General features: G+C 40.7%; 1 long non-coding RNA gene across 1 annotated transcript in view; it reads left to right on the forward strand.

Moving 5' to 3' along the window:
- The window catches only part of LOC104989757, a 45,255-nt gene that overhangs the window by 30,131 nt on the left and 2,572 nt on the right, over positions 1–12,552 (forward strand). The window lies entirely within an intron of this gene.

A 12,552-nucleotide genomic window follows, 5' to 3' on the forward strand; every position in this document is an offset into this window, starting at 1 on the left:
TAGTTTGCATTCCCACCAACAGTGTAAGAGGGTTCCCTTTTCTCCACACCCTCTCCAGCATTTATTGCTTGTAGACTTTTGGATAGCAGCCATTCTGATTGGCATGAAATGGTACCTCATTGTGGTTTTGATTTGCATTTCTTTGATAGTGAGTGATGTTGAGCATCTTTTCATGTGTTTGTTAGCCATCTGTATGTCTTCTTTGGAGAAATGTCTGTTTAGTTGTTTGGCCCATTGTTTGATTGGGTCATTTATTTTTCTGGAATTGAGCTGCAGGAGTTGCTTGTATATTTTTGAAATTAGTTCTTTGTCAGTTGCTTCATTTGCTATTATTTTCTCCCAATCTGAAAGCTGTCTTTTCATCTTGCTTATAGTTTCCTTTGTTGTGCAGAAGCTTTTAATTTTAATTAGGTCCCATTTGTTTATTTTTGCTTTTATTTCCAATATTCTGGGAGGTGGGTCCTAGAGGATCCTGCTGTGATGTATGTCAGAGAGTGTTTTGCCTATGTTCTCCTCTAAGAGTTTTATAGTTTCTGGTCTTCCGTTTAGAGTTTTAATCCATTTTGAGTTTATTTTTGTGTATGGTGTTAGAAAATATTCTAGTTTTATTATTTTACAAGTAGTTGACCAGTTTTCCCAGCATCACTTGTAAAGAGATTGTCTTTTCTCCATTGTATGTTCTTGCCTCCTTTGTCAATGATAAGGTGTCTATAGGTGCATAGATTTATCTCTGGCCTTCTATTTTGTTCCATTGATCTATATTTTTGTCTTTGTGCCAGTACATACTGTCTTGATGACTGTGGCTTTGTAGTAGAGCCTGAAGTCAGGCAGATTGATTCCTCCAGTTCCATTCTTCTTTCTCAAGATTTCTTTGGCTATTTGAGGTTTTTTGTTTTTCCATACAAATTGTGATATTATTTGGTCTAGCTCTGTGAAAAATACTGTTGGTAGCTTTATAGGGATTGCATTGAATTTATAGATTGCTTTGGGTAGTATACTCATTTTCACTATATCGATTCTTCCAATCCATGAACACAGTATATTTCTCCATCTATTTTTGTCCTCTTTGATTTCTTTCACCAGTGTTTTATAGTTTTCTATATATAGGTCTTCTGTTTCCTTAGGTAGATATATTCCTACATATTTTATTCTTTTCATTGCAATGGTGAATGGAATTGTTTCCTTAATTTCTCTTTCTGTTTTCTCATTATTAGTGTACAAGAATGCAAGAGATTTTTGTGTATTGATTTTATATCCTGCAACTTTACTATATTCACTGATTAGCTCTAGTAATTTTCTGGTGGAGTCTTTAGGGTTTTCTATGTAGAGGATCATGTCATCTGCAAACAGTGAGAGTTTTACTCTTTTCCAATTTGGATTCCTTTTATTTCTTTTCTTGCTCTGATTGCTGTGGCCAAAACTTCCAAAACTATGTTGAATAGTAGTGGTGAGAGTGGGCACCCTTGTCTTGTTCCTGACTTTAGGGGAAATGCTTTCAGTTTTTTACCATTGAGGATAATGTTTGCTGTGGGTTTGTCATATATAGCTTTTATTATGTTGAGGTATGTTCCTTCTAGTCCTGCTTTCTGGAGGGTTTTTTTTTTTTTTATCATAAATAGATGTTGAATTTTGTCAAAGGCTTTCTCTGCATCTATTGAGATAATCATATGGTTTTTATTTTTCAATTTGTTAATGTGGTGTATTACATTGATTGATTTGCAGATATTGAAGAATCCTTGCATCCCTGGGATAAAGCCCACTTGGTCATGATGTATGATTTTTTTAATGTGTTGTTGGATTCTGTTTGCTAGAATTTTGTTAAGGATTTTTGCATCTATGTTCATCAGTGATATTGGCCTGTAGTTTTCTTTTTTTCGGCATCTTTGTCAGGCTTTGGTCTTAGGGTGATGGTGGCCTCATAGAATGAGTTTGGAAGTTTACCTTCCTCTGCAATTTTCTGGAAGAGTTTGAGTAGGATGGGTGTTAGCTATTCTCCAAATTTTTGGTAGAATTCAGCTGTGAAGCCGTCTTGTCCTGGGCTTTTGTTTGCTGGAAGATTTCTGATTACAGTTTCAATTTCCATGCTTCTGATGGGTCTGTTAAGATTTTCTATTTCTTCCTGATTCAGTTTTGGAAAGTTGTACTTTTCTAAGAATTTGTCCATTTCTTCCAAGTTGTCCATTTTATTGGCATATAGTTGCTGATAGTAGTCTCTTATGATCCTTTGTATTTGTGTGTTGTCTGTTGTGATCTCTCCATTTTCATTTCCAATTTTATTGAGTTTAATTTTCTCCCTTTGTTTCTTGATGAGTCTGGCTAATGGTTTGTCAATTTTACTTATCTTCTCGAAGAACCAGCTTTTGGCTTTGTTGATTTTTGCTATGGTGTCTTTTGTTTCTTTTGCGTTTATTTCTGCCCTAACTTTTCTGATTTCTTACCTTCTACTAACCCTGGGGTTCTTAACTTCTTCTTTTTCTAGTTGCTTTAGGTGTAGAGTTAGGTTATTTATTTGACTTTTTTCTTGTTTCTTGAGGTATGCCTGTACTGCTATGAACTTTCCCCTTAGTACTGCTTTTACAGTGTCCCACAGGTTTTGGGTTGTTGTATTTTCATTTTCATTCATTTCTATGCATATTTTGATTTCTTTTTTTATTTCATCTGTGATTTGTTGGTTATTCAGCAGCGTGTTGTTCAGCCTCCATATGTTGGAATTTTTAATAGTTTTTCTCCTGTAACTGAGATCTAATCTTACTGCATTGTGGTCAGAAAAGATGCTTGGAATGATTTCAATTTTTTTTAATTTACCAAGGCTAGATTTATGGCCCAAGATGTGATCTATCCTGGAGAAGTTTCCGTGTGCACTTGAGAAAAAAGGTGAAATTCATTGTTTTGGTGTGAAATGTCCTATAGATATAGGTCTAACTGGTCTATTGTATCATTTAAAGTTTGTGTCTCCTTGTTAATTTTCTGTTTAGTTGATCTATCCATAGGTATGACTGGGGTATTAAAGTCTCCCACTATTATTGTGTTATTGTTAATTTCTATTATTGTGTTATTATCTCCCACTATTATTGTGTTAAAATGGTAAAGTCTCCCACTATTATTGTGTTATTTCCCCTTTCATACTTGTTAGCATTTGTCTTACATATTGCTGTGTGTCTATGTTGGGTGCATATATATTTATAATTGTTATATCTTCTTCTTGGATTGATCCTTTGATCATTATGTAGTGTCCTTCTTTGTCTCTTTTCCCAGCCTTTGTTTTAAAGTCTATTTTATCTGATATGAGTATTGCTACTCCTGCTTTCTTTTGGTCTCTCTTTGCATGGAATATCTTTTTCCAGCCCTTCACTTTCAGTCTGTATATGTCCCTTGTTTTGAGGTGGGTCTCTTGTAGGGGTCTTGTTTTTGTATCCATTCAGCCAGTCTTTGTCTTTTGGTTGGGGCATTCAACCCATTTACATTTAAGATAATTATTGATAAGTATGATCCCATTGCCATTTACTTTATTGTTTTGGGTTCAAGTTTATACACCCTTTCTGTGTTTCCTGTCTAGAGATCCTTTAGCATTTGTTGGAGAGCTGGTTTGGTGGTGCTGAATTCTCTCAGCTTTTGCTTGTCCGTAAAGCTTTTGATTTCTCCTTCATATTTGAATGAGATCTTTGCTGGGTACAGTAATGTAGGCTATAGGTTATTTTCTTTCATCACCTTAAGTATGTCCTGCCATTCCCTCCTGGCCTGAAGAGTTTCTTTTGAAAGATCAGGTGTTATCCTTATGGGAATCCCCTTGTGTATTATTTGTTGTTTTTCCCTTGCTGCTTTTAATATTTGTTCTTTGTGTTTGATCTTTGTTAATTTGATTAATATGTGTCTTGGGGTGTTTCACTTTGGGTTTATCCTGTTTGGGACTCTCTGGGTTTCTTGGACTTGGGTGATTATATCCTTCCCCATTTTAGGGGAGTTTTCAACTGTTATCTCCTCAAGTATTTTCTCATGGTCTTTCTTTTTGTCTTCTTCTTCTGGGACTCCTATGATTCGAATGTTGGGGCATTTAACATTCGAGGTCTCTGAGGTCTCTGAGATTATCCTCATTTCTTTTAATTCATTTTTTCTTTTTTCCTCTCTATTTCATTTATTTCTCTGAGGTCTCTGAGATTATCCTCATTTCTTTTAATTCATTTTTTCTTTTTTCCTCTCTATTTCATTTATTTCTACCATTCTATCTTCTACCTCACTTAACCTATCTTCTGCCTCCATTATTCTACTGTTGGTTCCCTCCAGAGTGTTTTTGATCTCATTTATTGCATTATTCATTATATATTGACTCTTTTTTATTTCTCCTAGGTCCTTGTTAGGAGAAGGCAATGGCACCCTACTCCAGTACTCTTGCCTGGAGAATCCCATGGATGGAGGAGCCTGGTGGGCTACAGTCCATGGGGTCGCTAAGAGTCAGACACGACTGAGCGACTTCACTTTCACTTCTCACTTTCATGCATTGGAGAAGGAAATGGCAACCCACTCCAGTGTTCTTGCCTGGAGAATCCCAGGGACAGGGGAGCCTGGTGGGCTGCCGTCTATGGGGTCACACAGAGTCGGACACGACTGAAGCGACTTAGCAGCAGCAGGTCCTTGTTAAACCTTTCTTGCATCTTCTCGATCCTTGCCTCCAGGCTATTTATCTGTAACTCCATTTTGTTTTCAAGATTTTGGATCATTTTCACTATCATTATTAATAATTCTTTATCAGGTAGATTCACCATCTCTTCCTCTTTTGTTTGGTTTAGTGGCCATTTATCCTGTTCCTTTACCTGCTGGGTATTTCTCTGCCTTTTCATCTTGTTTATATTGCTGTATTTGGGGTGGCCTTTCTGTATTCTGGCAGTTTGTTGAGTTCTCTTTATTGTGGAGTTTCCTCACTGTGGGTGGGGTTGGTCGGGTGGCTTGTCAAGGTTTCCTGGTTAGGGAAGCTTGTGTCAGTGTTCTGGTAGGTGGAGCTGGATTTCTTCTCTCTAGAGTGCAATGACATGTCCAGTAATGAGTTATGAGATGTCAATGGGTTTGGAGTGACTTTGAGCAGCCTGTATATTGAAGCTCAGGGCTATGTTCTTGTGTTGCTGGAGAATTTGCATGGTATATCTTGCTCTGGAACTTGTTGGCCCTTGGGTGGTGCTTGGTTTCAGTGTAGGTATGGAGGTGTTTGATGAGCTCCTATCAATTAATGTTTCTTGGAGTCAGGAGTTCTCTGGTGTTCTCAGGATTTGGACTTAAGCCTATGGTTTTCAGTCTTATTCTTACAATAGCCTCAAGACTTCTCCATATCTATACAGCACTGATGATAAAACATCTAGGTTAAAGATGAAAAGTTTCTCCACAATGAGGGACACCAGAGAGGTTCACAGAGTTACATGGAGAAGAGAAAAGGGAGGAGGGGGATAGAGATGACCAGGAGGAGAAGAGGGGGAATCAAAAGGGGCGAGAGCAAGCAGTAATCACTTCCTTATGTGCTCTCCACAGTCTGGACCCCTCAGAGATGTTCACAGAATTACACAGAGAAGAAAAGAGGGAGGAAGGAGACAGAGGTGGCCAGGAGGATAAAGAGGGGAATCAAAAGGAGAGAGACAGATCCATTCAGTAATCAGTTCCCTAAGTGTTCTCCCCAGTCTGGAACACACAAAGAGATTCATAGAGTTGGGTAGAGAAGAGAAGGGGGAGGGGGGAGATAGAGGCGACCTGGTGGAGAAAAAGGAGAGTCCAAAGAGGGAAAGAGCAGTCAAGACAGTAATCTCACTCCCAAGTAAAAATGGGTACTGAAGATTGGGTTCTTAAAGATACAAAATTGATAACAAATACCAAAAAGCAAAGATTAAAAATCTAGAGTAGAGGTTGGATTCTCAAAAATACAATATTGAAGAAAAAAACAAAGTCACAAAAATTATAAAATATATATATATATGAAGTTTGCTTTAAAAAATAGAGTCTTTTTTTTTTGCAAAGTAATAATAGGTTACAGAAATGAAAATTAAAGGAGTAAAATAGAGGACTTAAAAATTAAAAAAAAATTTTTTTAATTTAAAAAAAAATAATAGTAAAAATATACCTAGGACTCTCTCTGGTGTTGTGTTCAGTGTGGGGTCAGTTCATTTTCAGATAGTTCCTTGATCCGGCTTATACTTCTCAAGATCTATAGGCCCCTTCCTATGTAGTCGGTGCAAACTACAGGATTTTAATCTATTGCACCTGTCACTTCCAAGGCGGTTCCCTCTGTTTTAGCTTCTTCTGTTTGCTGGTCTCTTCAGTGTCTAATTTCAGCCTTGACACAAGGGGGCGGTGGTGGACACTCTTTTAGGCTCACTTGTTCAGTTGTGCTGTGGGGAGGGAGGAACACTGCAAACAAATAACACTGGCGTGTGCTCCCAGTGTCTCGGCCACACTGGGTTTGCCCCCGCTCATAGCATGTGTGCTTTCCCTGTCTACACTGCTCAGGCTCTAGGTTGCTCTGCTGGGAACTGTCTGAGGCAGGCCCTGGGTTGAGTGCACTTCCCAGGTCTAAGCCACTCAGGTTCAGGTACTCAGATACTCCACAAAGGCGCAGACTCCGTTGGGCCTGCGTTTTGTGCTCTTCCCAGGTCCAAGCAGCTCAGGTGACCAGGTGCTTGGCGAGCAAGGTCACTGTGACTTGTGGTCACTATGACTTATTGCCTTCCCCATCCCTGCCGCTCGGTTTTCTGGGTGTACAACTGGCACACCTTCTCAGGTGTGCCGTGTGTCTCTTCTGGGGAGCTGATCTCTGGCTGCAACCCTTCCGGCGGGTGTCGACCGTCCAGAATCCCAGTAAGTCTTGGTTAGCAATGAAGCCTGCTTGCAGTTTGGTAGATGATGCCACTCTGGGGCCGCGATTGCTCCCTTCTGGCTCTGGCTGCCCTCGCCTGCCTGTCACCGGCAGGGGATGGGCCAGTCCGCAGCCGGCTAGCTCTGCTCAGTCCTTTGTTCTGTGAGCGGGCCTGGTGGTGTCTTAGGTTAGGGCTTTTCACGGGATAGCTATCCCACAGTCTGGTTTGCTATCTCAAGTTAGTTCCCTCAGATTGTCCTATGGGCATTCAGGCCTGGTCCTTACTCTAAGCAATGCAGCCCATGCCTCCCTGCCCAGCCCCTGCTTGCTAGTGGCGGACTCGGGGCATCTGCACTGCTTCTCCACTGAGTGTTACCTTTCGGCATGTAATCTGTGGGTTGTAATTATTTATCTATTTATCCTCTCGGTTATGTTGCCCTCTGAGGTTCCAAGGCTTGGCACAGACTTGCCAGTGAGAGTGTTTCCTGGTGTTTGGAAACTTCTCTCTTTTTAAAGACTCCCTTCCTGGGACGGATCTCCATCCCTACCTCTTTTGTCTCTCTTTTTATCTTTTACATTTTTTCCTACCTCCTCTTGAAGACAATGGGCTGCTTTTCTGGGTGCCCGATGTCCTCTGCCAGCATTCAGAAGTTGTTCTGTGGAATTTACTGTGTTCAAATGTTCTTTTGATGAATTTGTTGGGGAGAAAGTGGTCTCCCCGTCTTATTCCTCTGCCATCTTAGGACCGCCTCCCCACTCCAGTATTGTTGTCTGGAGAATCCCACGGACAGAGGAGCCTGGCAGGCTATGGTCCATAGGGTTGCAAAGAATCGGACATGACTGAAGCAACTTAGCACGCATGCAATCTCCTTATTAGTGATCAGACTGTTCATATTTTCTATTTATTCATGATTCAGTCTTGGAAAGTTGTATGTTTCTAAGAATTTATCCATTTCTTCTGTGTTATCCAATTTGTTGACATCTACTTGTTTGTACTACTCTCTTATGATCCATTGCATATCTGTGGTATTAGTTGTAATATCACCCCATTCATCTCTGATTTTATTTGAGCCCTTTTTATTCTTGGTGAGTCTAGTTAAAGGTTTGTCAGAGGAGATCTTTTTCACTTTGTTTTCAAAAATCAGGCTGTGGAGCAGGACAAGAAATCATTTGAATGGTAGTGTCAACTCCCCTTCTTAGTCTGAAACTGTGTTTTCCCTGTAAATACAGATATCAGGGATAAGTTTTCTTTTCAGTCTACATGATAATGTCCTGGAGGTCAGAAAGAAAATAATTTCTTCATAACCCAGCTCATTTCCAGGCAGAGTAGGCACTCAGATATAAAAGGGAGGGTAAAGTACTTAGATCACAAAGACAGCAGTTTAGTAGAAAGATGTCTTCAAAACCAGATCTTTGAAATCTTGACTTTTTGACTAATTAGCTTTGTGAGCTTGAATAAATGAAGCTGAGGAAAAAACCTAGTCTACAGGGCCCTTTTTATCACAATAAATGCTAATCACAACCATTCTTTGTATTTCACTGCCCTTTGAAGACCTATCAGCATTTCACAGCATGTCAGGAAGATCTAGATCTCAGGTCTCACCAGCTAAAGGTGTCATGAAATCTTCCTCTCAAACTGAGATTTAGAACTGTCATCTGCTCTGTGTCCTCCTGAAGCCAGCTCCCATCTCCCATATGTAAATCTTGTCTTATGTAAGAATCCCTAGGCCATCAGTAAAGGTCTCTGCATCAAGCTTTCAGCTTGGGGCCTTATGCTGCTCTTGCCACAACAGACTTCAAGTTATACATATGACTATCCCATTAAACCCATGGTGGGTAGAGAAAGATGAAACAAATACTATATCTCTATGGTGTTTATTTCCACAGGGCAGGGTACAGTCTCAGTGGGAACAGAGAGGGTGCAAATTAGAAAAAATGGATGGAGTAGTCTGTACTTACCCTCACTTTGAGTCTATGCAAATAAACATTCTCCTCTCCCTTGGTGACTTGATATTGTGATAAACCCAAGTACTTGTTTTTCTGATGGTAGTCTGGAAACTTAATGGGTGTCTTTTCACCTCCTGTTTTTCTGCTTGGTGTTCAGAACTTCTAAGAGGCAATCTACTAGGTCTGGGATTGGCAAATTATGGCTTTTTTCTTTTTTTTGGTAAAGTTTTGTTGGAACATAGTCGTGCATATTCATTTGTGTGTTGTCTGTGGCTACTTTTGTACTGAAACAGCCGAATTAAGTATCTGCGATAGAAACATGTCCTGCAAATGTAAAATACTAACTGTTCCTTTAAAAAAAAGTGTGTCAACCCCAGTAGAACTTCACTTCTCATTTAAGGCAGTGGATTATGTGACTGGACATCAAGGCAAGGGACCTCTGAAGGTGAGCTTCAGTTCAGTTCAGTTGCTCAGTTGTGTCTGACTCTTTGTGACCCCATGGACTGCAGTACGCCAGGCTTCCCTGCTCATCACCAACTCCCAGAGCTTCCTCACACTCATGTCCATTGAGTCGGTGATGCTATCCAACCATCTCATTTTCTGTTGTCCCCTTCTCCTCCTGCCTTCAATCTTTCCCAGCATCAGGGTTTTTTCCAAGAAGTCAGTTCTTCACATCAGGTGGCCAAAGTATTGGAGTTTCAACTTCAGCATCATTCTTCCAATGAATATTTAGGACTCATTTCCTTTAGGATTGACTGGTTGGATCCCCTTGCAGTCGAAGGGACTCTCAAGTGTTCTCCAACACTACAGTTCAAAAGCATCAATTCGTCAATGTTTAGCTTTCTTTATATTCCAACTCTCACATCCATAAATGACTACTGGAAAAACCATAGCCTTGACTAGATGGACCTTTGTTGGCAATGTAATGTCTCTGCTTTTTAATATGCTGTCTAGGTTGGTCATAGTTTTTCTTCCAAGGAGCAAGCATCTTTTAATTTCATGGCTGCAATCACCATCTGCAGTGATTTTTGGAGCCCCCAAAACAGTCTGTCACATTTCCATTTTTTCCCCATTTATTTGCCATGAAGTGATGGGACTGGATGCCATGATCTTAGTTTTCTTAATGTTGAGCTTTAAGCCAACTCTCCTCTTTCACTTTCATCAAGAGGCTCTTTAGTTCTTCTTCACTTTCTGCCATAACGATGGTGTCATCTGCATATCTGAGGTTATTGATATTTCTTCTGGCAATCTTGATTCCAGCTTGTGCTTCTTCCAGCCCAGTGTTTCTCATGGTGTACTCTGCATATAAGTTAAATAAGCAGGGTGACAATATACAGCCTTGATATACTCCTTTCCAGATTTGGTACCAGTCTGTTGTCCCATGTCCAGTTCTAACTGTTGATTCTTGACATGCATGCAGATTTCTCAGGAGGCAGGTCAGGTGGTCTGGTATTCCCATTGCTTTAAAAATTTTCCACAGTTTGTTGTGATCCACACAAAGGCTTTGGTGTAATCAATAAAGCAGAAGTAGATGTTTTTCTGGAAGTCTCAATGATCCAAAGGATGTTGTCAGTTTGATCTCTGGTTCCTCTGCCTTTACTAAAACCAACTTGAACACCTGGAAATTCATGGTTCACATACTGTTGAAGCCTGGTTTGGAGAATTTTGAGCATTACTTTGCTGGTGTGTGAGATGAGTGAAATTATGCAGTAGTGTGAGCATTCTTTGGCATTGCCTTTCTTTGGGATTGGAATGAAAACTGACTTTTTTTTAGTCCTGTGGCCACTGCTAAGTTTTCCAAATTTGCTGGCATATTGAGTGCAGCACTTTCACAGCATCATCTTTTAGGATTTGAAATAGCTCCAGTGGTATTCCATTGCCCCCACTAGCTTTGCTCATAGTGATGCTTCCTAAGGTCCACTTGTCTTCACATTCCAGGATGTCTGGCTCTAGGTGGGTAATCACACTATTGTGGTTCTCTGGGTCATGAAGATCTTTTTTGTATAGTTCTTGTGTGTATTGTAATGTCTCTGCTTTTGAATATGCTATCTAGGTTGGTCATAACTTTCCTTCCAAGGAGTAAGCGTCTTTTAATTTCATGGCTGCAGTCACCATCTGTAGTGATTTTGGAGCCCAGAAAAATAAAGTCTGACACTCTTTCCACTGTTTCCCCATCTATTTCCCATGAAGTGATGGGACTGGATGCCATGATCTTCGTTTTCTGAATGTTGAGCTTTAAGCCAACTTTTTCACTCTCCACTTTCACTTTCATCAAGAGACTTTTTAGTTCCTCTTCACTTTCTGCCATAGCATATTCAAAAGCAGAGACATTACTTTGCCAACAAAGGTTCGTCTAGTCAAGGCTATGGTTTTTCCAGTGGGCATGTATGGATGTGAGAGTTGGACTGTGAAGAAGGCTGAGTGCCAACGAATTGATGCTTTTGAACTGTGGTGTTGGAGAATACTCTTAAGAGTCCCTTGGACTGCAAGGAGATCCAACCAGTCCATTCTGAAGGAGATCAGCCCTGGGATTTCTTTGGAAGGAATGATGCTAAAGCTGAAACTCCAGTACTTTGGCCACCTCATGTGAAGAGTTGACTCATTGGAAAAGACTCTGATGCTGGGAAGGATTGGGGGCAGGAGGAGAAGGGGACGACTGAGGATGAGATGGCTGGATGGCATCACTGATTCAATGGATGTGAGTCTGGGTGGACTCCAGGAGTTGGTGATGGACAGGGAGGCCTGGTGTGCTGCAATTCATGGGATCGCAAAGAGTCGGACATGACTGAGTGACTGATCTGATCTGATCTGATCTGTGTGTGTTGTTACCATCTCTTCTTAATATCATCTGCTTCTGCTAGGTCCATACCATTTATGTCCTTTATTGTGCCCATCTTTGCATGAAATGTCCCCTTGTTATCTTTAGTTTTCTTAAAAAGATCTCTAGTCTTCCCCATTCTATTGCTTTCCTCTATTTCTTTGCATTGATTCCTGAGGAAGGCTTTCTTATCTATCCTTGCTATTCTTCAGAACTCTGCATTCAAATGGGTATATCTTTCCTTTTCTCCTTTGCCTTTTGCTTCTCTTCTTTACTCAGCTATTTGTAAGGCCTCCTCAGACAACCACTTTGCCTTTTTGTATTTCTTTTTCTTCAGGATGGTCACTGACTCCTGTACAATGTCAGGAACCTCTGTCTATAGTTCTTCAGGCACTCTAGCAGATCTAATCTAAACAAGGCTGTGGTCCATGTGATCAGTTTGATTTGTTTTCTGTGATTGTGATTTTCATTCTGTCTGCCCTCTGATGGATAAGGACAAGAGGTTTATGGAAGCTTTCTGATGGGAGAGACTGACTGAGGGGGAAACTGGGTCTTATTCTCATAGGCAGGGCCATGCTCAGTAAATCTGTAATCCAATTTTCTGTTGATGCACAGGGCTGTGTTCCTTCCCTGTTGTTTGATCTGAGGTTAAACTATGGTGGAGGTAATGAAGATAATGACAACCTCCTACAAGAGGTCCCATGCCCCCGACCCTGCAGCAGGCCACCACTGACCTATGCCTCTGCCAGAGACTCCTGGACACTCTCAGTCTCTTGTCGGGTCACTGCTCCTTTCTTCTGGATCCTGGTGCACACAAGATTTTGTTTGTGCCCTCCCAGAGTCTGTTTCCCTAGTCCTGTGTAAGTTCTGGCAGCTCTATGGTGGGGTTAATGGTGACCTCCTTCAAGAGGGTTTTGCCATACCCAGGTCTGCTGCACCCAGAGTTCCTGCCCATGTA

Source organism: Bison bison, unplaced genomic scaffold (assembly GCF_000754665.1).
Source record: "Bison bison bison isolate TAMUID 2011002044 unplaced genomic scaffold, Bison_UMD1.0 scf7180017864163, whole genome shotgun sequence".
NCBI classification, from domain to species: domain Eukaryota; kingdom Metazoa; phylum Chordata; class Mammalia; order Artiodactyla; family Bovidae; genus Bison; species Bison bison.